Raw genomic sequence first — 21944 nt, 5'->3', positions numbered from 1 at the left:
TGTTGCCTCTAAGCTATACGACCATGCAGCCAAACACCATTTTTCAAACTGCCAAGCAGCAAAGGCAGCACTCCCTCAATTGCCCTCCCACTGACATCCCCCACTGCAGCTGTTACTTCTCCGAACTAGCAGCAACAGCAGCAAAACAGCATCCCTCACACTAACAGGGCCACACTCCCTATACATATGGCTGCTCGTCCTGCCCCCTCCGTCACCATCCTATTCCGGGTCAGATTAGGCAGCCGTTGAGCAAGCAGAAGCGTTACAGAGTCTGCAGTCCAGCCAGAGTGGGTGCTGTTTTGATGCCACTGCTGCTGCTGCCTGGAGGAAAACAAGCAGCAGCTTGGATGTCCGGTTGGGGAGGGGGGGGGGATGAAAAGAGACAGGAATGAGATAGTGATGGCAGGGGGGGTAGACGCTGTATAAAAAGGATGGAGAGACAAAGAGGGCAGATACTGGATAAAAGATGGGCAAGAAAATAGGCAGATATTGGAGTGTGAAGAGACAGAGAGGGAGATAACGATGGAAGGGAGAAGGGGGTAAGCACTATGAGGAAGGGGGAGAGACGAATGAGAAAGATACTGATGAAAGCGGAGAGAGAGGGGGCAGATGCTGTATAGAAGGGGTGAGACAAAGAGGGCAAATATATATTTATAAATTATCTGGAAATCAGAACAAGTGCAGTGATTAAATTTGCAGATGAGAAAACTATTCAAAGTTGTTAAAACACATGTGAACTGTGAAAAATTGAAGGGAGACCTTAGGAAATTGGAAGACTGGGCATTCAAATAGCAGATGAAATTTAATGGGTACAAATGCAAAGTGATGCACATTGGAAAGAATAATCCAAATCATAGTTACCTGATGCTAGGGTCCACCTTGGGGATCAGCACCCAAGACCTAGGTGTCATTGTAGACAATATGCTGAATCTTTCACCCAGTGTGCAGCGGTGGCCAAAAAAGCAAACAATATGCTAGGAATTATTAGGAAAGGGATGATAAATAATACCAAGAATACTATGTCTCTGTATCGCTCCATGGTGCAACCTCACCTTGAGTACTATGTTCAATTCTGATCACCGAATGTCACAAAAAAGATACAGCAGAATTAGAAAAGATTGAAAGAGCAACCAAAATGATAATTGGATGGAACTCCTCTCATACGAAGAAAGGCTAAAGGGATTAGGGCTCTTCAGCTTGGAAAAGAGACAGCAGAATCTACAAAATCCTGAGAAGTGCAGAACAAGAAGATGTAAATTGATTTTTTTACTCTTTCAAAAATTACAAACACTAGGGGACACTCAATGAAGTTACATAGAAATACTTTTAAAACAAATAGGAGGAAATATTTTTCACCCAACGAACAGTTAAGATTTTTGCCAGATGATGTGGAAACAGCAGTTAGAATCTGGATTTAAAAAAGGTTTGAACAATTTCCTGGAGGAAACGTCCATTGTCTGCTATTGAGATAAAGGGGAAGACACTGCTTGCTCTGGGACTGGTAGCATGGAATATTGCTACTATTTGGGTTTCTGCCAGGTACTTGTGACCTGGATTGGCCACTGTTGGAAACAGGATACTGAGCTAGATGGACCATTGGTCTAACACAGTATGACTATTCTTATGTTCTTAAATAAGGTGATAACTTTTTATTGGACTAATTTAAACACATTCTAAAATGGTATGGATATCATCTTATTTTCCATTTTTTGTTTTATTCATATTTGTTAATATGCAATGTCAACTGGAATATGTCATTTGACATTTACATCTGGTATCTTTAAATTTTGCACAGTATAGGGGGGATATACCTCGCTTTTTCTCTGGTGTTCACTGTATGCAGTCTGGTTTCTTGGAGGTTGCTTAATTTTTGTTCTATTTTTACTTAATCTATACTGGGCGAGGATCTGTACAAATTTGGCTAGAATTGCTCTGTAGGTCCTCAGTAGCATTTGTAGTGGTTTGTATTACTTCATAGTGTGCCTGGTACTGTATTTTGATCACTCCTTTCTTAGTATTAGCTCAAGGCAAGTTACATTCAGGTACAGTAGGTATGCTAAGAATGATATTGAAGTGACGGAACTGCAGGATGCATGGGGTACGGAAGAAGCACTGTGGGTTAAACTGGTAAGAGGGAACTAGGAAAATTTATCTATATCGGAGTAATATAGAGGTCCCCTCACAGTCGGAGGAAATGGACAGGACTTAATGAAATACATCCACAAGATAGCTAGGAAAAGGGAAGTACTACTGATAGGTGACTTCAATATGCCGGATGTTAATTGGGGTCATCTAGAAAGAGATCTTGGATTCCCTACAGGAAGAATTGTTTCAGCAGTGGAACCGATTCAGGATGGAGTTATTCTGGACCTGGTGCTTGCGTGGGAGACCATTTGGCATCTAGTAATCATCAAATGGTGTGGTTCAATGTTAAAACAGGGGAGAGGGCTCATTCGAGATTGAAGGTCCTGGATTTCAAAAGAACCAATAACTTTGCCGAGATAGGGGAATTTCTCAAGGAACAATTAGTAGAATGGAAACAGCTGAATGATGCAGAACAGCAATGGACAACACTGAGAGGAGCCTTTTTAAAGGCAATTAACCTTTATGTTAAAAAAATTACATAAGGAAAAGAAGGCCGCTCTGGTACTCGAGCGTAGTAGCTGGAAAGATAAGAGAAAGAAGGTTAGCCTTCACACATTATAAGATGACTCAGAAAGATGAACACAGGCGAGAATAACTGGATAAGCAAAGAGAAGCTGGAAAAGCTGTCAGGAAAGGGAAGCGGGAAATGGAAGAAAAGATAGTTAATACCTTTTTCAGATATGTAACTGACAGGAGAAAGTGCCATAATAGCATTCTGAGGCTCAAAGCTGAGGGAGAGAAATATGTGAAAGATGATAAGGATAAAGCTGAACTGCTTAACAATTATTTCTGCTCTGTGTTCAAGGCTGAAAGGACAAGGGTAGGCCTGCAGAAAACAAAGGCAAAAGGGTATAGATGTATGGTAGACCAAGACCAGTTTACAGAGGACTGTGTTCGTGAGGAGCTAGCTAAACTAAAAGTAGACTGAGCGATGGGGCCTGATGGGATACACCTGAGGGTGCTCAAGGAACTCGGAGAAGTTCTTGAAGCTCTGCTGAATGACCTCTTCAGTGCTTCCTTAGAAACTGGAGAGGTCGCGGAGGACTGGAGATGGGTGAATGTGGTTCCTTTGTACAAAAGTGGAAGTAAGGAGGAGGTTGGGAATTGCAGACCTGTCAGTCTGACCTCGATGGCGAGTAAGCTAATGGAAACGCTACTAAAGCAGAGGATTGAGAGATTTCCCGGACTGAATGGAATGCAAGACCCAAGGCAGCATGGCTTTACTAGTGACAGGTCATGTCAGATGAATCTGACTTCTTCAACTAGGTGACCAAACAGTTGGACCTGGAAGGAACACTTGATGTGGTATACTTGGATTTCAGCAAAGCCTTTGACACGGTTCCGCACAAGCAACTGATAAATAAACTGAGTGCCCTCGGTATGGGACTTAAGAGTAACTGATTGGGTTAAAAATTGGTTGAATGGAAGGACACAGAGGGTAGTAGTAAATGGAGCTTGTCAGTGGAGTACCGCAGGGATCGGTCCTTGAGCCGACTTTTTACCATCTTTGTGAGTGATATTGCGGAAGGGCTGTCTGGTAAGGTTTGTCTCTTTGCGAATGATACCAAACTCTGCAACAGGGAGGACACCCTAGAGGATGTGAATGACATCAGGAATGACCTAGCGAGGCTGGAAGAATGGACCAATATTTGTCAACTAAGATTTAATGAAAAAAATGCAGGTCATGCACTTGGGATGCAAGAATCTGAGGGAACAGTACAATATAGGGGGTAAAGTGCTTCAGAGTACGAAGGAAGAGGGGGGACTTGGGGGTGATTGTGTCTGATCACTTTAAAGCCTCCAAACAGGTAGAAAAAGCGACGGTCAAAGCCAGGATGCTTGGGTGGATAAAAAGAGGGATGACCAGCAGGAAAAAGGAGTGCGATTGTATAAATTTCTGGTGAGGCCCCATTTAGAGTACTGTGTGCAGTTCTGGAGACCGCACCTACGAAAAGATATAAACAGGATGGAGTCATAAGTACATAAGCACCACCATGCTGGGAAAAGACCAAAGGTTCATCAAGCCCAGCACTCCATCTCCTACAGCAGCCAATCCAGGCCCCAAGAACCTGGCAAAAACCCAAAATTTAATATTGATCAATGGACTTTTCCTTCAGGAATCTATCCAGACCCCTTTTAAACTCAACAAGGCCAGCTGACGTCACCACCTTCTCCGGCAATGAGTTCCAGAGTCTAACTACACGCTGAGTAAAGAAAAACTTTCTCCGATTTGTTTTAAACCTACCACATTCTAATTTCATCTTGTGTCCCCTGATTCTATTATTGTTAGAAAGTGTAAACAAACGCTTCACATCCGTCCGCTCTACCCCCCTCATTATTTTGTAAACCTCTATCATATCACCCCTCAGCCACCTTTTCTCCAGGCTAAAGAGTCCTAGCCGTCTTAACCTCTCCTCATAAGGTAGTCGTCCCATCCCTTTTATCATTTTTGTCGCCCTTCTCTGCACCTTCTCCAATTCCTTTATATCTTTTTTGAGATGAGGCGACCAGAACCGAACACAACACTCCAGGTGCAGTCGCATCATGGAGCGATATAACGGCATTATAACATCCTCATGTTTGTTTTCCATCCCTTTTCAAATAATACTCAACATTCTGTTCGCCTTCTTAGCCGCCGCAGCACAATGAGCTGAAGATTTCAACATCCTATCCATGATGACTCCCAGATCCCTTTCTTGGTCCGTAACTCCTAAAGCGGTACCTTGCATAACATAGCTGTAATTCGGGTTCCTCCTTCCCACATGCATCACTTTGCACTTGTCAACGTTGAACTTCATCTGCCATTTGGACGCCCAATCCCCCAGTCTCATGAGGTCTTCTTGCAATCTTTCACACTCCTCCCGCGACAAGACTACCCTGGATAACTTTGTGAAATCTGCAGATTTAATTACCTCACTAGTTACTCCCATCTCAAGGTCATTTATAAATATATTAAAAAGCAGCAGTCCCAGCACAGACCCCTGAGGGACCCAACTACCCTTCTCCATTGAGAATAATGACCATTCAACCCTACTCTCTGCTTCCTATCCCTTAACCAGCTCTTAATCCACAATAATACACTGCCTCCGATCCCATGACTCTCCAGTTTCCTTTGGAGTCTTTCATGAGGCACTTTGTCAAACGCCTTCCGAAAATCAAGAAACACAATATCCACCGGCTCCCCTTTGTCCACATGTTTGTTCACCCCCTCGAAAAAATGCAGTAATTTGTGAGGCAACACTTCCCTTCACTAAATCTGTGCTGACTTTGTCTCATCAGCCCATGTTTTTGTATGTGCTCTGTAATTTTATTCTTAATAATAGCCTCCACCATTTTTCCCGGCACCGTCAGACTCACCGGTCTATAATTTCCCGGATCTCCTCTGGAACCCTTTTTAAAAATCGGCATCACATTGGCCACCCTCCAATCTTCCGGTACCACACCTGATTTTAGGGATAAATTGCATATTACTAACAGTAGCTCCACAAGTTCATTTTTCAGCTCTATTAATACTCTGGGATAAATACCATCCGGTCCCAGTGATTTACTACTTTTCAGTTTGCAGAACTGCCCCATTACATCCTCCAAGTTTACAGAGAAATCATTTAGTCTTTCTGACTCGTCCACTTCAAATACCTTTTCCGGCACTGGAGTCAGTCCAAAGGGCAGCTACAAAATTAGTAAGCGGTCTTGCACACAAAAAATACAGGGCCAGGCTTATGAACCTCAACATGTATACGCTGGAAGAGAGGAGGGAGATATGATACTCTAAATATCTCAAGGGCATTAATGTACAGGAAGTGAGCCTTTTTCAAGCGAAGAAAAGCTCTGGAACGAGGGGAAATACGATGAAGTTAAGAGGGAATAGGCTTAGGAGTAATCTAAGAAAGTATTATTTCACAGAAAGAGTGGTGGAAGTGTTCGAATGGCCTCCTGGTGGAGGTTGTGGAGTCGAGGTCTGTGTCAGAATTTAAAAAGGCAAGGGCTAAGCATGTGGGATCACTTTGGAAAGGAAGAGTTAGGAATTACAGAGGATGGGCCAACTGGATGGGCCATTTGGCCTTTATCTGCCATCATGTTTCTATTTTTCTGCTCCTGGGACAATGGAGGGTTAAGTGAGCTGTCAAAGATCTCAAGCAGTGGGATCCTGGCTTCCCTAGTACGCAGCCTACTGTTCTAACCATTGGGTACAGCTATTACACATAATGTGTTATCTTTATTAGCTGGTCCTAATGTTTAGCAACTCAACAGCAAATTAAAGGCTAGCAAAGCTGAAGCCTATTGGCCACTTGGCAACCTAAAAAATATTGAGAGGTAAATCATTTTATGGATCTTTCAGTAACCTTAGGATCTGTTATAGTTTGAGCAATGTTTGCTTTAAGCTGAGCTAAACATCCAGTAGCTGAGTAAAATTCAGAATAACTATAAGCATATAGTTAAAACTACAAGTGAACAGCATGTTTATCCACTCCCACCTAGCTGAGATAATATTAAACCATCTCTGACTTCATGTGCAATTTTCTTTAATTACCTGTATAAGTCATTGGTGAGGCCCCATCTGGAGTATTGTGTTCAGTTTTGGAGGCCGTATCTTGCTAAGGATGTAAAAAGAATCGAAGCGGTGCAAAGAAAAGGTACGAGAATGGTATGGGATTTGCGTTACAAGACGTACGAGGAGCGACTTGCTGACCTGAACATGTATACCCTGGAGGAAAGGAGAAACAGGGGTGATATGATACAGACATTCAAATATTTGAAAGGTATTAATCCGCAAACGAACCTTTTCCGGAGATACGAAGGCGGTAGAACGAGAGAACATGAAATGAGATTGAAGGGGGGGCAGACTCAAGAAAAATGTCAGGAAGTATTTTTTCAAGGAGAGTGGTGGATGCTTGGAATGCCCTCCCGTGGGAGGTGGTGGAGATGAAAACGGTAACAGAATTCAAACATGCGTGGGATAAACATAAAGGAATCCTGTTCAGAAGAAATGGATCCTCAGGAACTTAGCCGAGATTGGATAACAGAGCCGGTAGTGGGAGGCGGGGCTGGTGGTTGGGAGGCGGGGATAGTGCTGGGCAGACTTATATGGTCTGTGCCACAGCCGATGGTGGGAGGCGGGGATAGTGCTGGGCAGACTTGTACAGTCTGTGCCCTGAAAAAGACAGGTACAAATCAAGGTAAGGTAAACACAAAAAAAATGGCACACTTCTTGGGCAGACTGGATGGACCGTGCAGGTCTTTTTCTGCCGTCATCTACTATGTTACTATCCAGCTTATAATCGAAAGTAATCGCCGGCTATTTCCCGACACAAATCGGGATATGGCCGGCGATTTCGCAAAAGCGGCGAAAAGCATATATTCGAAAGCTACATTTGTGATAGCTTCGCCGCTTTCCCTTCGCCGGCGAAAGTTCAAAGGGGCGTGTTGGCGGCGAAGCGAAGGCGGAACATGGGCAGGCTTGGGCGTGGCTATCAGATGGCCGGCTTTCCCGGATAATGGAAAAATAAAACCCGGCGATAAGCAGTATTTCGCCGGGTTTACTTGGTCCTTTTATTTTCACGACCAAGCCTCAAACAGGTGCCCCAACTGACCAGATGACCACCGGAGGGAATGGGGGATGACCTCCCCTTACTCCCCCAGTGGTCGCCAACCCCTCCCACACTAAAATTATTAAAATACAAACCTTTTTTGCCAGCCTGTATGCCAGCCTCAAATATCATACGCAGCACCCAGACAGCAGTATGCAGGTCCCTGGAACAGTTGTTGTTGGTTGCAGTGGACTGCAGAAAGGCAGAGCCAGGCCCATCCCCCCCCTACCTGTTCCACTTGTGGTGGGTAATGTTGAGCCCTCCCAAACCCCCCAAAACCCACTGTACCCACATGTAGGTGCCCCCTTCAGCCCTTAGGGCTAGGGTAATGGTGCACACTTGTGGGCAGTGGGTTTTGGGGGGGATTTGAGGGACTCAGCACACAACGGAAGGGTGCTATGCACCTGGAAGCTAATTTGGTTGTTTATAAAAGATGTTTGAAGTGCCCCCTAGGGTGCCCGGTTGGTGTCCTGGCATGTGAGGGGGACCATTGCACTACAAATGCTGGCTCCTCCCACGGCCAAATGCCTTGGATTTCGCCGGGTTTGGGATCGCCGGCAGTTTTTTCCGTTATTGCGGAAAAACAAAAGTGGCGATCTCAAACCCAGCGAAATCCAAGGCATTTCGCCGGCCCACACTGTATTATCGAAAAAAAAGATGGCCGGCCATCTTTTTTGAAAATACGGTTCCGGCCAGCTGTTGCGCCGCCGCCAAAATAGATCGCCGGCGACATTCAATTATTCCCCTCTATGTTACCTTACTTTCTAACTGTTCTTACTCATCTATATGTTCCATCTTTGCTTTACCATTCACTATCAATTAAAATGTTCTATTATGTATTGTATTGATATTGTTAGTATACTAAGCCATACTTTGTATTATTTGAATATTTTACTGTTGTAATTGCCTATTGCTCATGTTTGATCTATTCTTACTGTACACATCCTTGAGTGAATTCCTTCAAAAAGGCAGTAAATAAATCCTAATCCTATATAATAATTCTCACCTTCAACGTTCGGAAGCTGCCTGGCTTCCTGTGGTCTGCTAGGTGCTGTAGATCAAGATGACGTCAGGAATCCCACTGCGCCTCGGGTGACGTCACCAGCCCGACGCTCAACAACAAATCACGACCCAGCCACCAGCAAACAGTGACCCAGGGAAGGTGAGGAGTAGGTAGGGAAGCACGCGGAGCGTGGTTCCCTACTCCTCCCCCTGCCTAGGCATCGCTCAAGACTGGCTGCCAACCTCCCGAACCACCCGCCGCCGCCCTCCCTCTCCAAGAGATTCGGACTGTCGGAGAGGACGGCGAGCGAGCGGCTGCGGCGACTAAATATGGAGGAGCCAGGTGAGGGCTCAGGGCAGCCGTCGGGGTCGTCTCGACTCGGAAGAGGGGGGAGGGACAGAGCAGCGGGTCCGACTCCAGCGCAGCCGTCGTCCCCGTTCACTCAAAACAAATGAAGCAAACCTATGAGATGCTGCAGGACGTTTAATGCACAGGAGTGGAAATGAGCAACGCAAGTCTACGGTAAGCAAGGAAGCCCATTGGTTAATCTCTGTTTCCACTCCCCTATGCAGCCGTCATTGGTATACACTCAAAACCAAGCAAACCTGAGAGCTGCTGCTTCACATTGGCTTTTTAAAATTGTTGTTCCATCTGAAACAAGTCTAAAGCTGTTTCAACTGGATAGACAGTGCCTTAAAACATGGAGGACAAAAGGAGTGGGGAGACAGACAGACCCTGCAACTGGGAGGGAGGGGGGAGGGCCACCCTGCAACTGGGAGGGAGGCAGGGGGGAGGGAGGACCCTGGAGCTGGGAGGGAGGAAGGGGACGACCCTGGAACATACTCTCATTCTCACACACACACTCGCACCCAGTCTCACTCTCTCTGTCACACACACACTTGCACATTCACTATGTCTCACACAGTCACTCTCTCAAACATACACACTCCGAGGAATAACTTGTTAGCGCCCGTTTCCTTTAAAACAGAAACGGGCCTTTTTTACTAGTAAATAAATAATGCAAAGTATGGCCCGTGAAATCCTTCCCAACATCCCTGCAAGAGAGCATGTATACACGTCTGTGTTCCTATCTGTAAGAAACGCTCACAGGGTAAAGTAATGGAAGATTTGGACTCGTATGAACACAATCCTTAGCTAGAACTTTTTTTTTTGGGGGGGGAAAGGGACAATGACTTCACAGAATGCAGTGCACAAGAGAAATTCTGCAATATGTAGTAGTGCACAATGCCCCCAGGAGTGGAGGAGTGGCCTAGTGGTTAGGGTGGTGGACTCTGGTCCTGGGGAACTGAGTTCGATTCCCACTTCAGGCACAGGCAGCTCCTTGTGACTCTGGGCAAGTCAATTAACCCTCCATTACCCCAGGTACAAATAAGTACCTGTATATAATATGTAAGCCACATTGAGCCTGCCATGAGTGGGAAAGCGCAGGGTACAAATGTAACAAAAAAAATAAAAATATAACACAGTTAACCTTCCAGTTCTATGCGGAATACAGAAAAAAAAACTGGACATTATCCAGGAAGTTACATTCCTATTCTAGCCAGTCTCATAAACTGATGCAGAAAGCAACGCATTACATATATGTACTAATGGTTAAGTACATAGTTTCTAATGTGAACCTAACACGTTAGAAACCATGCTCTCTGATGCAGTAAACTAAGGGAATGCAAATTACAGCTAAAATTCCCTCCCCCACCCCGACCTTCTCCTGTATACTTTGATGAAGATGCAGGTGCAATGCCCACTCCAAACAGGCAGCTTCAGACACCATGCTGCATGTTCCAGGATCCACTGCACAGAATCATGCATCACCATTTTGACGGATGACAGTGCAGAGGCATGAGCAAGTCAGCATTGTTCAAGTTACACAGGGTGTTCTTGGGGGTAGGGGGACCTGTAGGGTCCACAACAACACTGAGGATATTGATTGGGAGAGGGCTCAAGGGGGTCAGGGGGTGTAGAAATCTACTAGAAATCAAGGATTTCTTTTGGAGAAGGTCATGGGGTGGGGGTTGAATGCAAGCACCTGCACAACAGCTTTTTATCTCCCTTCCTTTTAGTGGGAGACCCACTCACACACTGACAGGAAGTGAGGCTTGTTTTGCTGCAACTGAGGTGTTATTTTTTCTGACAGTGCACACTTTTTCATGTGGCAGTAGTTGCAGTCCATTGATTTACTACATCAGACAGCAAACTTAAGTTTGTATTAAAAGCCCTGTGCCTTTCTGCATTGGGTTGGAGAAAAGTGTGTATTCAGAAAACAGGACCTACTACTACCTGAAAAGAGCAAGTGCTGGGAAGTAGTAGATAGGTTTTATTAAGTTTAGCCAAAACAGATTATCCAGGAACAAGTTACCTTATATTTCCTACACTCAAACTAACATTCTAAATAACATTTTTCTATGACTTACTAGAAAAAAAATTATTTACTTATATTTAAGTGCTCTTTAATAAAAATTAGCATGAGCTAAATCCTGCTAGGCCATGTGGCCCTTAGCACAGTCTAAGCTTTAGTAAGGTTTACAAAGGTGTGTTAGCATTTTTAGCCGCACGCTAAAAACGCAAGCGCACCTTAGTAAACAGAGCCCTAAGCTAAAAAAAATTTGCATAGAGTCATTTCTTATTTCTCCAAACAAGATGCTTGATTTGAGAAAGAAGTGTAAATTTTGAGGAAAATTACAATTTTATGTTCTTATAAAAAGACAAATACAGGAATCCTTGCAGCAAATGAAATCAACAAGCAAATCGACTCTAAAGATTAAAAATAAAAACAAATGTATTATTAAAATTAAAACAGCATCGACACTTCTAAACCAAAACAAAAATAGTATTTCCTGAAAGCTGACAACCTTTAATTCGCTAGCGCACCTTTTTATTCAGACACACCCCTGAGATTTTAAAATCTGTACTTCAACGAACCACAGCCCTCATGTGAAGTGGGGGCAGAAAAACAACTCCTGTGAAGCAGCACTATGTTCCTGAAGCTCGAACAGAGGATTCCGAGTAAAGATGCCAAAAAGTCACACGCATTTGACTGGCCTCACAACAAGGCTAGCACTCCTCTACATCGCGATCGGACCGTCCCCTCTGCCATCTCTTCTACGCCTTCCCCCCCCCCCCCCCCCCCCGGTTTAGACAGCGTATCCCCCCCTCATCTCCCACCTAACCCTTGCCGTTCACGATCCGGCACAAACGATCCCCCCAAACTCCTCCCACAGCCTACCTTCGAACTCATGTGGATCGCAACTATATTTCCTTTTCCGGCGCCCCGCCCTCTCTGACGCATTTCTTTTTCTTAGCCGCCCGCAGGGGGAGACAGGGGACGGCATAAGCCCAGCCAACCTATCTACAGTATTGTGTGGGCCAAGGAGGTTTAATAAACAGGAGTGGAAGTGAGCCTATCTAGTCTAGCAAGGAAGCCAATTAGGACAATCTAAGTTTCCCCTTCCCAGCGCAGCCGTCATCCCCGTTCACTCAAAACAAAGCCAGCAAACCTATGAGCTGCTGCATCCACATTGTCGGTTTTTTTATGGTTGGTCCAAATTTTGGATAGGCAGTGCCTTAAAAGGTGGAGGACAAAAGTGTTTATTTTATTTTTACTTATTGGACACCTTATTTGAAAGTTTCACATATACAGATATAAATATCATGAAATAACAATTGAATATCACTAAAACAGCTTAAAAATGATTATAGCTGGTAGAAACAGCAATTTAAAACTCTGTATTTAATTAAATAAATACACTGTATACAAATACAGATGGCCATATTTCAGTGAGGATATCCTGTTTCCTGATGGGTTCATCTTAAATGTTGTTGTAATCTGCCTTGGGAAGCCTGGTGTTATAAAGACAATGGAATATATTGAAATTAAATGGAAGTAGAATTAAACTCTCCTTTCATTGGGGTGTATGGAATAACATCATCTGTTTTGTATAAGTTTACTTTTTAGATACACAAATGGATTATTCTGTTGTTTGAGCATGTTTCAGGGACAAATTCTGTCAAACAGATCTCTCATTTGTTGAAACATAACTAAATGGGCTATAAGCCCCTAATGCAGTCCACTGGTTTTCTTATATTTTGTTCTTGTGATGGCTTATACTGGCCAAAACTGGAAATACAGTGAGACAGAATAATAGAATTCAGTAGCATCCAAAACTTCTTTGTTATGTTTTAATCATCTTTATTAAAAGCAAAACATGTTGCTTGATAAGCTTCATACAGAACAAGGAAAAACCAGTAAACCATCCAACATGGCACAATAAAAACTTTTACTGAGAAAATACCCCATGAACTCTTCCCCTCCCTCCCTCCCTATAAGCCCACCTGACTGTTTCCACCTGCCAAAATAACACAACAGATGTACAGATCAGTAGAACTCAAAGCATTTCATAACAAGCATTGACTCCACTGTATGCAAATCTCTTTCATGAATATTCATTGTCAATATCCTGACAAACCTGACTGCCTTGGGTAACTCAAGGAGCAGGTTATCCTAACTACCATAAGAGGTAGACAGGGTCGTATAATTAACATTATTATTTGTATTTGGGTAATAACTGAGAAAATGCTATTAAAAATTATATTACAAAGAATGAAGTTGACTTGGTTAACATCTGCTGTATATCAACCAGTAGTAAATAATAGTAATAAACAATATTAAATGCATTTTTATAATATATCACTGCATTCTTCAAAACAGAAGGAGCAAGTTCCCATAAACCATCTTTCTCTTTTGATCTAGGCACAGGAAAAAATAAAGCTTTCAAATGCTCCCTGGTTTCAAACTAATACATATTAAATGTGGGATATGAATGTCATAATTACATAGATAGAAACTCTGAACGTTGAGCACCTGATTCTCATAACATGATGTCTGTTTTAGTGGCCCATTACCAGGAGAAAAAAAAATCTCTGCATGAATATAACACATTCTAGGGTGTCCCTGTAACCAGACCTTCCAACTGACCACTGATTAAGATTTATAACAAATTACTACTCTACCTATGAAAAGTTATTCCGTTATTATACTTCCTCTGCATACATTCGTATGCTGCACAAGCTGGCATGTATGAAAATATAAGTGAGATTAAATAAAAAATACTACCAACAATAAAGAACAACAAGGTGGATGCAGCAGCTCATAGGTTTGCTTGCTTTGTTTTGAGTGAAGGGGGATGACAACTGCGTTGGGAAGTGTAAACTCAGACTGACCTAACTGGTTTCAGCGTTCTAACGTCACTTCATCTCCTGTCTATTAAACCTCCTTGATGTAGGCTTAAGTCAGTGAGTGGGCGGAGCTTGCCGCCATATTGAGGGACGCAAGACATTTGCAGGCACGATTGTAAACAATAGCAAAGTTCTGCAGTTTCTTTGTTTTATTAAACCTCCTTGGTTTTGTATTATTTATGTTAGGAGGGAATGGAGGATGTAGGGGGTTGGGGGAGTTTGCGAGGGGTCTGTGAAGGGGTGGGAGGATTACATTCAAAATGTATTTGTCACTAGAACTTGCTTTGCTATTTGCAATACTATATTGTTGGTTTTCAGTGCTGCACTGTATAGACTTTATTTTTGCTTATGCTGACAATAAAGATATTTTATGTAACAACAATAGCTGATGCTTATGATTGCCTACGTGTGGATTTTTTTTTACAGCTTTTTTATTTGAAAGCTTCCCATATGTACATATATCATGAAATAAAATTTAAATAACTAACCCCCCTCCCATTTACTAAGAGGGTCTTTTACTAAATGTTAGTTCAAGGTATCTGCAGCAGATCCCATTTTATTCCTATGGGCCCTGCTGCAGATAACTAGAGCCAATCTTTAGTAAAAGACCCCCTATGCCAGCTAGTGGCTGCCCTAGCTAATGACAACACAGACCATTCAGGGCATTGCCGTGTGGCTTAGTAAACAAGGGGCTAAAACAGAAATAAAAATGATTTTAGCTGGTAGAAACTGCAGTAATAAACTCTGTATTTTCTGCTCGTTTTTCTACTCTGTAATACAATAATACATGGGCAAATCACAGTGAGGATATCTTGTTTCCTGATGGGTTCATCTTAACTGTTGTTGGAATCTGCCTTGGGAAGCCTGGTGTTATTAAGATAGAATATATTGAAATTAAATGGCAGTAAAATTAAACTCTCTTTTCATTGGGGCCCATGGAATCACATCTTCACTTCACTTCTTTTGTAGAACTTTACATTTTAGATGTACAAATGGATTATTCTGTTTTGAGCATGTTTCAGGGACAAGTGGTTTAATAAGTGAAAATAATAAAAATAAATATTTTGTTCCATGCAGATCTCTCATTTGTTTAAAAATACGTAAACGGGCTATAAACTCAAAATGCAGTCCATTGGTTTTCTTGTATTTGTCCTTGTGATGACAATACTATTTCAAAACTGAAAATTTTTATCTGTTCTATCTGGTCAACAATAAAAGGCGCTCACTGTGAACACTATCCACCCTAAAAGTTTGTTTTGTGGCTGTATGCAAGGAATTGTAATATTGCATATATAAGTGGGGTGGATTTTGTTCTTAGTCATACATCCAAATGTTATATAATCCTTTCAAAAAAGCCAGTTAATAATTTAACTTATTAGTACAACTGTTATGATCATGGTCAGAACCCCTCTCAAACTTACCTTTTTCCTGGTGGTCAGCTTCTTAGCTGGCTTCCGTTCCTTCTGTCTGTCCTTTCTGAGCTAGCTCTCTCTCTCTCTCTCTCTCTCTCTCTGTGCTGGCTGCTGCCAGCATGGGGTTAATTGTTTCACTATACTGCAGCTGTGTGTGTGGACTGAGTTGGCTCTACCTCTCTCTGGGTGTACTGGCTTCAAGAGCTTCACGGTGCTGCATTGGTGTGGGTTGGGCCTCTCGGGGTTTCAGTGTGCTGTCTGCCTGGCTCTGGGGAGTGTGACATCATCTGGGAGGGCCTTGATAAGGAAGTGGTGTTCTTCCCTTCAGGGCCTTTGCAACGTTTGCTTTAGGTAGGGTGGTGTAGTGTGCACTTCTGACTTTGTGTCTAGTTTCCCTGCTTGCTTTTGCTAAAGGTCCAGGTTAGTGTTAGTGCGGTGTGCACTTGTGACTGTGTGTTTAGCTTTCCTGCTTTTCCCTTGTGGTTCCCCTGCTTTCCCTTTTGGTGCTTTGGAAGCACTTCTGTGATTGGTGCTTTAGTAGCACTTCGGTGTTTGGTGCTTTAGAAGCACTTCTGGGTTTGGTGCTTTAGAAGCACATCTGTGTTTGGGGCTTTGGAAGCTCTGTTGTGTTTAGTGCTTTGGAAGTACTGCTGTCTTCTGTGTTTAGCTTCCCTGTTTTTTCCCTTTTGGCTCCCCTGTCTTCCCTTTTAGTGCTAGGAGCTCTGCTGGTAGTTTGGTGCTTAGGAGCACCGTAGTTAGTTTAGGGTTGTAGAGCTGTTGTGCTTGGTGCTTAGGAGCACCTGTGCTAGTTTATGTGTTTAGGTTCCCTACTCTTTCCCTGTGGCTCCCCTGCTTTTCCTAGTGGTGCTTCTGTTAGTATAGGGCAGGGGCGTAGCCAGACTTGCGTGGGAGGGGGGTCCACAGCTCGAGGGGAGGGGGCACATTTTAGCCCCCCCCTGCCGCCGCCCCCCTCCCGCCACCATTGTCGCCCCCCTCTCTGCCGACCCCCCTCCCGCCGCGAACCCTGCCCCGCCGCCGCCTACCTTCCGTTTTGCTGGCGGGGGACCCCACTCCCCGCCAGCCGACGTCCTCTCCCATAGAACGCAGCGGCACTGGCAGAGAAAAGTCTTCTTCCTTGCATGCAAAACGGAAGGTAGGCGGCGGCGGGGGCGGGTTCGCCGGGAGGGGGGTCCCCACTGAAATCTACGGGGGCCCCAGGCCCCATGTAGCTACGCCACTGGTATAGGGCTTAGGAAGTCCTTTTGTTGGTTTATGTTTGGAGTTCTTCTGTTGGTTGGGCTTGGGAGCACTTAGGTCAGTTTAGGATTTAGGAGCACTTTTGTTGCAAGCTTGTTCGAGTATCCTGGTCCCTGTGTTATCCGGTATCCGGTAAGTCCTGCCGGCCACTCAAACCCAAGGGCTCAACCCTTGGGGGGCAGTGGCTAAGTGCAGGTGAAGCTGTACGGACCAGTCCAGGGTGCTCCAGTCCAGTGTGTTCCGGTCCGGTGTGTTCCAGTCCGGTGTTTTACAGTCCAGTGTTCCAGTCCTATGTCCTCCAGTCCAGGGGATTCCAGTCCAGTGTTCCAGTCCAGTATCCTCCAGTCCGGGGGATTCCAGTCCAGTGTTCCAGTCCTGTGTCCTCCAGTCCGGGGGATTCCAGTCCGTGTGTTCCGGCTCGCTGGGCTGTGCCTGCAGTCCCTGCCGGTGCCGGTGTGCTTGCCCAGCGTTGGTTGGTGGGTTTTGCCTGCTGCTGTCGCTCCTCGTCAGCAGCCCAAGGGCTCACGTTTGCTCCAGAGCCCGGCCCCGCGGGCACTGAACCTAAGAACCTGACAACAACATAACCACAAAGGCATGTTATGGTTGCATGTTCAATATGGTAATGCTAGAGCACAGCTAAGGAACAGGTTATTTTCAGTTAGTCTTCACTGGACCACATTTGCTTTCCTTGTGCCATCACAGTGAGCCACCCAACATGGCACAATATAAACTTTTACAGAGAAACATACCCTTCCGCTCTCCCCTCCCTCCCTATAAGCCCACCTCACTGTTTCCATCCGCCAAAATAGCTAAGAAGTGATTTACTGTGTTCTGTTAAGGATATCCCATCAAACTATACACCACCATTTGCAAAATATAAATGTCAATCATCTCCAACTCTTCTACTGCGGCTTTCCTTAGCCATCAAGATTCCCAGGGCTCATCTATAAAATAACACACAGCCGGGAGACAAAGATTAGAAGGGAAAAAAACATGTAATTTACGCCCAAACAGAGCTTTGGGTGTACATTAATCCACAAGATTATCCGCGGTGAATCTCCGGGTTATATGCTCAATCTGATTGACCTTCCCACCAGATACATGTCTGTAACCTCACAAACTTACCTCAACCTACATTATCCCAATTGCAAAGGACTCAAGTACAAAACCTATTATGGATCCAACTTCTCCTTCTTAGGCAGCCAACTCTGGAATGCCCTCCCCAGGCCTATCCGATCAATCAGTGACTATCTACCCTTCTGGAAATCACTAAAAACCCATCTGTTCAAGCAAGCCTACCCTAATAACCAAGCCTAATCCTATGAACCAATCTACCCATCACATATCCAGGAGACGACGACAACGACCTAGACCACTTCTCCCACCTAATTTCCTTATGCTTAACCCAAGTTCCATCCCCCTTCCACCTCCTCTACCCCTCCTCCAATGCTCACCTACCCTTGCTCATACCTCTCCTAATCCCCTCACTCTTGCCCATCTCTACCTACTTATTTCTTTTATTATTCTGATATACTTATTTTTTCTTCATCAATACTCTGTAATCTCTGTTATTATATAAGCCGCATTGAACCTGCTCTGATTGGGAAAGCGTGAGATACAAATGTAATAATAAATAAATAAACTTCTGCATGAATGTAGCTCTTCCCTCATTATTCAATACCTCTCTTTTAAATAGTAGTAATAACAAAAAAATCAAGTGCATTTTTATAATATACTACTGCATTCCACAAAACAAAAGGAGCAAGTTCAACCATACCATCTTTCTCTTTTGATCTACACACAGGAAAAATGATTTTAAATAAAAACTCTGAATGCTGAGCACCTGATTCTCATAACATGATGTCTGTTTTGATGGCCCTTTACTAGGTGAAAAAAAATCTCAGAACCAAAATGCCTGCTAGGGTACTAGGGTGTCCCTATAACCATTGAATATACCAGGGTGCGGAAGATGTATCTCGGGAAGAATGGTTTTACTCTTTTGAGTTTCCACATGGAGTAGAACATCTTTTTCGCTGTGTTTTTCACATGGGTATCAAGAGTGAGGTTTCGATCAATGGTGACTCCCAGAATTTTCAAGCTTTGTGAGACAGGGAGAGAACAGTATGGTGTGATAATGGTGGAGAAATTTTTTGTGTTGTGAGGTGAGTACGAGGCATTGTGTTTTTTCTGCATTGAGTTTTAGTTGGAATGCGTCTGCCCATGTGTGCATTGTTTGGAGGCTTTGGTTGATTTCTTTGGTGATTTCATTTAGATCATGTTTGAATAGAATGTAGATTGTGACGTCATCTGCATATATGTAAGGGTTGAGGTTTTGGATGGCTAGAAGTTTGGCTAGAGGTGTCATCATTAGGTTGAATAAGGTTGGTGAGAGGGGGGGATCCTTGGGGAACTCCACAATCAGGTGTCCATGGGGATGATCTGTCCACATTCATTATTACTTGGTATGATCTTGTGGTTAGGAATCCTTTAAACCATTTGATTACTGTGCCTCCTACTCCGAAGTATTCTAGTATATGTAATAGTATTTCATGATTAACCATGTCGAAGGCACTGGACATGTCGAATTGTAGGACGAGTATGTTGTTACCAGTTGCAATTGCTTGTTTGAATGAATTCATTGCGGCTACTAGAACAGTTTCTGTGCTATGGTTTGTCCGAAATCCTGATTGAGATTCGTGTAGGATTGAGTATTTATTTAGGTATTCAGTGAGTTGTTTCGTCACTATGCCTTCCATGAGTTTGGTTATGAGTGGAATAGATGCTACTGGGCGGTAGTTGGTTAAGTCCATTGTGTTCCTCTTAGCATCTTTCGGTAGCAGAGTTAGTAGGATGTTTCCTTTATCCGTGGGAAAGAGCTCGTTTTGAAGCCTGTGATTTACGTGGTTCGTGAGGTCTGTTTTGAATTGTTTGGGTGTGGATCTTATTAGGCTATTAGGGCATATGTCTAATTTGCATTGTGATTTGGCGCATTTTCTGAGCCAATGTGAGATTTCCTTTAATGAGAGCTTGTCAAAGTTGGTCCATGATCGGTCTGCTGGGCATTCCCCGGGTTTCGGGTCTAGACATTCAAGTATGTTTGTGTAGTCCGTTGTATTTGTAGGTATCATGAGTCTGAGCTTTATGATTTTTTCCTTGAAGTAATTTGCAAGATTGATTGCTGATGGGGTTTCTGTGTTGTTGGAGGTGGCTGTAATGGTGTTTAGGAGATTGTTTACGAGTGAGAAGAGTTTGTGTATCTTTGTAGTTTGGTTCTATTTTGGTTTTGTAATATGTTCTTTTAGTTTGTCTGATAGCGTATTTGTATTTTCTTTGTAGTTGTTTCCAGTCTTTGAGTGTGTTTTTGTCTTTTTTCAAAGCTGACGAGTCAGAGAAACTTAATGAAATCTCCATAAACCTAGAGGATGTAATTGGGCAATTTGACAAATTGAAGAGTAGCAAATCTCCTGGACCAGATGGTATTCTCAGAGTACTGATAGAATTGAAAAATGAACTGGCGGAACAATTGTTAGTAATATGTAATTTATCTTTAAAATCAACCGTGGTACCGGAAGATTGGAGGGTGGCCAATGTAACGCCAATTTTTTAAAAAAGTTCTAAAGGGGATCCAGGAAATTATCGACTGGTGAGCCTGACGTCGGTGCCGGGCAAAATGGTAGAGACTATTATAAAGAAACAAAATTACTGAGCATATTCAAAAGCATGGATTAATGAGACAAAGAGGGGCATAATCGAACGTGAACGCCCATCTCCATGGGCATCTATCTCCGAGAACAGGTAAGTGAAGGGGCGGGACAGACCGTATTTTTAAAAAAAAATGGGCGTCCATCTTTTTTTCTATAATATGGTTTGTGCTGGGCAAATGCATCGGATTTGTGTGGATTTGAGCTGGGCGGTTTCGTTTTTCAGTGATAATGGAAACCGAAGACGACCAGCTCAAAAACGAACAACTCCAAGGCATTTGCTCATGGGAGGGGCCAGGATTCGTAGTACACTGGTCCCCCTCACATGCCAGGGCACCAACCGGGCACCCTAGGGGGCACTTGTAACAATTAACAAAAAAAAGTAAAATACCTCCCAAGTCCATAGCTCCCTTCCCTTCGGTGCTGAGCCCCCCAAATCCCCCCCAAAACCCACTGCCCACAACTCTACACCATTACCATAGCACTTATGGCTGAAGGGGGGCACCTAGATGTGGGTACAGTGGGTTTGGGGGCGGTTTGGAGCGCTCCCATTTACCAGCACAAGTGTAACAGGTAGGGGGGGTGGGTCTGGGTCCACCTGGCTGACGTCCACTGCACCCACTAACAACTGCTCCAGGGACCTGCATACTGCTGTGATGGAGATGGGTATGGCATTTGAGGCTGACATACAGGCTGGAAAAAAAAGTTGTTAAAGTTGTTTTTTTTTTTTTTGTGGGAGGGGGTTAATGACCACTAGGGGAGTCAGGGATGGTCATCCCCGATTCTCTCCGTTGCTCATCTGGTCATTTAGGGCACTTTTTTGGGACTTGTTTGTGAAAAAAAGGGTCCAAAAAGTCATCCATATTCGCACTAAAAATGCCTTTCTTTTTTCGATTATCAGCCGACGGCGTCTCTCCTCCGCCGATAAACACGCCCCAGTCCCGCTTTCACCATGCCTCCGACACGCCTCCGTCAACTTTGCCCGTTTCCGTGACAGATTGCAGTTCAAGACGCCCAAAATCAGCTTTCAATTATACCGATTTGGGCGCCCACGGGAGAAAGACGCCCATCTCTCGATTTGGGTAGAAATATGGGCGTCTTTTTCTTTCGAAAATAAGCTGGAAAGTCAACATGGATTAAGTGAAGGGAAATCTTGCCTCACCAATCAATTACATTTCTTTGAAGGGGTGAACAAACATGTGGATAAAGGCGAGCCGGTTGATATTGTGTATCTGGATTTTCAAAAGGCGTTTGACAAAGTACCTCATGAAAGACTCCAGACGAAATTGGGAAGTCATGGGATAGGAGATAGTGTCCTATTGTGGATTAAAAACTAATTAAAGGATAGAAAACAGAGAGTAGGGTTAAATGGTCAGTATTCTCAATGGAGAAGGGTAGATAGTGGGGTTCCGCAGGGGTCTGGTGTTGGGACCGCTGCTTTTTAACATATTTATAAATGATCTAGAGATGGGAGTAACTAGTGAGGTAATTAAATTTGCTGACGACACAAAGTTATTCAAAGTTAAATCGCAAGAGGATTGTGAAAAATTACAAGATGGTCTTACGAGACTGGGAGACTGGGCGT

General features: G+C 43.8%; 1 protein-coding gene across 3 annotated transcripts in view; it reads right to left on the bottom strand.

Moving 5' to 3' along the window:
• GNE (glucosamine (UDP-N-acetyl)-2-epimerase/N-acetylmannosamine kinase) overlaps positions 1-21944 on the bottom strand; it is a 497606-nt gene that overhangs the window by 423842 nt on the left and 51820 nt on the right. Inside the window, exon 1 of one of the 3 annotated variants that reach the window (XM_030194356.1) lies at positions 11626-11855. The exons of 1 other annotated variant lie outside the window; for it this stretch is intronic. The gene's annotated coding sequence lies outside the window, so the exon portion shown is untranslated. Of the gene's footprint in view, positions 1-8739; positions 8979-11625; positions 11856-21944 lie in introns of those variants that run through there. One more of the 3 variants, XM_030194357.1, reaches the window with a different exon arrangement.

The sequence above is a fragment of the Microcaecilia unicolor genome, chromosome 2, assembly GCF_901765095.1.
Source record: "Microcaecilia unicolor chromosome 2, aMicUni1.1, whole genome shotgun sequence".
Classification (NCBI taxonomy): Eukaryota; Metazoa; Chordata; class Amphibia; order Gymnophiona; family Siphonopidae; genus Microcaecilia; species Microcaecilia unicolor.
The sequence above is the reverse complement of the archived record's forward strand: the minus strand, read 5'-3'. Positions and strand labels throughout refer to the sequence as shown.